Source organism: Equus quagga, chromosome 14, assembly GCF_021613505.1.
Source record: "Equus quagga isolate Etosha38 chromosome 14, UCLA_HA_Equagga_1.0, whole genome shotgun sequence".
Lineage (NCBI taxonomy): Eukaryota > Metazoa > Chordata > Mammalia > Perissodactyla > Equidae > Equus > Equus quagga.
The window spans coordinates 70,416,826-70,421,881 of record NC_060280.1 but is presented as its reverse complement, the minus strand read 5'-3'; the positions used below and the strand labels follow the sequence as shown (position 1 = coordinate 70,421,881).

At 41.6% G+C, this 5,056-nt stretch overlaps 1 pseudogene; it reads left to right on the top strand.

The window, feature by feature from the left end:
* Nucleotides 1-1,599: 1,599 nt before the first annotated feature.
* Nucleotides 1,600-3,537, top strand: LOC124225582 (prohibitin-like; annotated as a pseudogene).
* Nucleotides 3,538-5,056: the final 1,519 nt, after the last annotated feature.

Genomic DNA, 5,056 nt, shown 5'->3' with positions numbered 1-5,056 from the left:
ATATGCCTGTTAAAGAGGGAAAAGAGAGTTCTAACAGGAGGAAAAAGAAAAGTTTCATGAAGTCCAAAATTATAGAAATGGCCAGGTTTATGCCAAGAGACTAACTTCTAAATCCTTTGGCGCTTCAATGACTGAGTCTATACTAGGAACCTATTTATCTTGCTGAGGATCTGGCATATTTTACACCTCCTGAAAGGAGCAGTGTACTCTGGAGACATAGAGCCATGTAGGATAATCATCCCAGCAGACAAATGGGAGGAGACAGCAATAATAAATATCTCCGCTATAAGAGCGTAAAAGAAGTAAAAGCTTGGGGCATCTCGTGTGCACCAGCTTCTTAATAATAAAGACAATGATAACGTGAGTCTTAGGCCAGGCTGCAAAAATGTGTCTTAGTTACAGGTATCAAAGCCCGAATGTCTGCCCTTGTTTATTACCGTCATTTAGTATGCGAGTGGTGTCTGCCCCCATCACAGTTTTCTCTGACAACAGAAACACAAGGCTTTCTCTCTCTGAATTTACAAAGTCTCCCAGTTCTGATCCATTTCCCTCTCAATTTTCTCCTAACCCAAGATTGTCTGGTCCTTTTGCTACGGAGAGAAAGGGACCTTGCTTTCCAGGAAGGCTTAAATAATTGCATTTGTGTTCATTGAACTGTTAAGCCCTATCCTGTCTGAGGGCTGGGGTGGGTATACAATTATAAAAATGATGATACTAAGAATACTGTTTTCTTTTTAATTCAATTCCACTTGTTGATCACAAGCCTCAAGAGTTGTAAGGAGTGAGACAGCTCCCTCAAGGAGTTTGCAATCTAGTAAGAAGGTTGCGATAAGCACAGGATTATAGTACAAGAATAAGATAAGCTGAATGAAAACAAGGGATCCTGTGAGCCACAAGGGATCCAATGGGCTGCAAAGGATGCTATGGAGAAGGCCAAACACATCCAGTTGGGGAGAAGAGAAAGGTCAGGGATGTCTTCATGAAGTTGGTGGCATTTGAGGTGAGTCTTGAGAGTTTGGTTTAAGGCAGGGAGCAGTAGCAGAAGGCTGGGGGAATGAACTGGACCCACATGAGACTGGAGAAATCGCCTTATCTCTAGAGCCTGAACCATTAAGGACCCCTGGGCAATCTTCAGCCCACTGTCTATGGATCAAGAAAACTTAGAGGTAATTCAGAAAAGTATTGATACCAGGGAAGTCTTTTACTTCCTGGACACAGAAATGTGAAATTCTAGGTGATCAGGTAAGAATGTTGAGGAAAAGTAAACTACATTATGATGCTAAGAGATATGTTTATTTCTAGAGAATAACTAAGGTTGTAGGAATTAGAATCCCATTTACCGGGGAGAGAGTTGGCAAGAGCCAAGCATGGTAAGAATCTCGGTCAAGTGGGCAGAGTTTGGGGCCAACATTCTAATCTTGAAGAGATTATGGGGCATTATGCAGGGTAACAGACTGACTTTAGAACTGGGAATAAGGTCCAACGCAAGAGTCCAAATCTGGGGCCTGTAACAAAGTGAGGAGTCCAAAGGGCTATTCTTCAGAGGTGTCAGCATCCAGACTCAGCCTAATCGCATCAGATACTCAATTCTGTTTAGCAATGTATCTCAATGCCAAGCCTCACCAGATGGTAAGGCTGAGCTGCTGACTATTTTTGCCGTGAGCAGGCACTAGGGTTTGTATATCTGCAGGCAATGTCCTGTGTCAGAGATGAGAAGAGCAGGGGAAAGGGGACAAGGCAAACTTCTTCCTCTTCTGGCAATGCCTGACTATGAGCCTCAAGGGGCTTCTGCTACAGAACAGCAAAGCCTGGTGGGGGGCATTATTTGAGACATTACCAGTCACACAAGAGGAAAGAGATAAGAGGCAAGAAAAAAAAGAAAGAATGAGCAAGAGAGATGTCAAGCCTGATCTACAGGAGGGTGAATAGTGGTTGCAATAGTGCTGCCAGAACACTGAGCGTTGGGCCAGCCTTGAGGTGAAGAGGACAAGTCTGGGACTCCACCATGAATTGAAGCTCTCAAGGGAGAGCAAGGAGGTTACAAGCGGTGCGGGCAAAGTCACTGACATAGCCCTGGATTAGCTGAACCTCTAGTGACTGTCAAAAGCCAAAGCAAATCTTCTCTGCAACAAAACTTCTCCAATCCCCAATTTAAGCCCTCAGATGTTCCACCTATTATGACAAACAGTGAGCTCACAAAGATCACTAAACACAGAATGCAAGCCACTATTCCTGAGAGTTGGCAGAAATAACATACAATGAATTTAGAATCCTATGGATTGCAGATATGAGATAAGATATAGAATATGTAGAATATAGAGCAGCTGTGCAAGCACAAATATTATCTAACCCACAAGAAACTTTTGGGAGTAAAAACATGGATTTGTGGGAAAAAATGAAACAGCAAGAAATTAAAATTGTAATTGTTGATACGAAAATATTAATGAGTTAATTAGCAGATTAGATACAGCTAAAGACAGAGTTAATGATTGTCAGATATACCTGGAGAAACTACCCACAATGAAACACTGAGGAGGGAATGGAAAATAAGAAACAGATATTAAGAGATTTGGGAAGTATAATATACATCTACTCAGACTACTGGAAAGAGAGAGTAGAGGAAACAGAGAAGAAGCATTACTCAAAGTGATATTGGCTACAAATTTTCCCAATTTGTGAAAAATATGGACTTACAGATCCAGGAAGAACAGCATATCCCTAGTAAGTCAGTATTTAAAAATCCATGCAGAACATCAAAGACAAAGAGAAGATCTTAAAATCATCTAGAGTGAGTGGAGCAGGGGAATTCACATGGAAGTCAGAGTGGAAGCAGGTCTGAATGGGCTAAGAAATCAGGTCCAGCAAAAGAAACACAGTTACCGAAGTGCTTAAGTCCATGGGCAGGGCCAGTTCAGCCTGGCCTTAGAATTTGGCAGAAATTGTAAGTGCGAATGCTGGCCACAGGGCTGTCACCTTTGTCTGGTTCTGTAAAGTCTGGAACATTGTAGTAGGCGAAAGGACTCATTATTTTATCCCTTGGGTACAAAAACCAGTTATCCTTGACTGCCACATAACATACCAGTAATCACTGGAAATAAAAATTTACAGAATGTCAATGTCATGCTTTGCATCCTTTTCCACGCAGTTGCTATCAGCAATAGAGAGGACTATGACAAGCATGGGCTGCCATCAATCACTATAGAGATCCTCAAATGAATGGTGGCTCACCTTGATGTCAGAAAACTGGTCACCTAGAGAGAGCTGGTCCCCAGAAAAGTGAGTGATGACCTATCCAACATGTTCTTGACACATTTGATCTTTAGGACAAAGTTCTCAGAGCAGTGAAAGCCAAACTGGTGGCTTAGCAGAAAGCAGAGAAGGCCATATTTGTGAAAGAAAAGAGAGCAACAGAACAAGGCAAGCATCATATCTGCCAAGGGCAACTCCAAAGCAGCTGAATTGGGCAACAGTTTGAGCTGCATAGGCTGGACACTCAGGGGACATTGTGTGCAAGCTTCCTTGCTCTTGAAACATTAGCTGCCTGCCTACCTCAGTAACACTTATTCTAAACTCAGCTCCTCCAGATGACCAGGCCACAGCTCCAATCTTAACATAACCTTCCTCCTGTCCTCACCCTACCAGATCATTGTGAAATTTCATGATTGACTTAAAATGAAGGGGAAAAAATCATTTTAAAAGATCTCAAAGGGAAAAAAATAGCCAGAAAGAAGAAAACAGGTTACCTTGAAGGAATAATTAGAATGACAAAGTGACTTTCCAACAGCAACAGTGGAAGTCAAAAGACAGCAAAATAATATCTTCAAAGAGCTTAGAAAAAATACTTTCAACATAAAGTTGTGTACCCAGCTAAAGTATCTTTCAAAAAAAAGTAAGATAAAGACATCTATAGACAACAAAAATGAGAAGGTTTATACCAAGAAAACTGCTGTAATAGAACTTCTAAAGGAGCTATTTCAGGAAAAAGGAATGTGATTCCAGAAGGACAACCTGAAATACAAGAAGAAATGGTAATAAAGCAGGAAAAATATGCCAACCTATTATAAAAATAGAAAAGAAGCAGGGAGGACAGAAAGGATTTACACAGAGAGTAGCTAGAAGGACAGTGTTGCAAACAGAATGAACAACAAAAAAATTGAAGAGAGAAGAAAACCTGGGACATGTTGAAGACATGATGGATCTTTGTGAGAGAGCGGCCAGGTTGCAAGAGACATTTTCTCCCTTCTTTCATTATTATTAGTGTCAGTCTTAAGGAGAAGCCTTCAGAATCTCTCTCTGCTCATCCTTACTCCCTGCTGTCCTCTTCCCCTCTCTCTTTCTCCTCCTTCCCAAGAGGCTGTCTGGTTGGTCAGATTCCAGATAAACCCTTGTTTCCTAGGGTGTTGTCTTCCCGTTAAAAAGGCAGTGCATGAGGATATAGCTCTGTCCTGGTCTCTCAGGAGGCGGAAGTGGGGAGGTCAGGGCCAGCTCTTGCATAGAAGCAGACCAGGCATATTGCTCTTTCTTTTTCTCTTTTGCTTTTATGCGACCAGTAGTAAGTTTTTCCAAACACTCTTCGCTATGTGACAGCCAGGTAAACCTACTGCTCCAGCAACAGCCCAAATTAATTTAGTCCTACATATTCAGGACAAATACATTTTCTTTTGCCAGCTGTTGCCCCCCAGTTCCACCTGCTGGAATGTGTAGGTTTGTATTGCCCACCTTAGGGGTTAGATCTGTGGGTTAGGCATAGGACAGTGAGAAGTATGGTAGGAGATGGTGAATAGAGCAAACCCCATAATCTGTTTTGAACTGGAACTCATACTGTTTAGGCCTAACTGGCATAGAAATAAAGGACCCTCCTATTTTATCCAGCAAAGGATGTTGAAATTCTATGCACGCATGGGGAATATCAACTATGACCTGGGATTTGGGTATTTAGGGATCCCTTGGCTATATCACCTACTTACATTAAGAATTCTAACAATTTCCTGAGACTGTTATAATTTAAAGGAAGTTTCTAAAAACAGCATTATTGAGGTATACTTACATACAATAA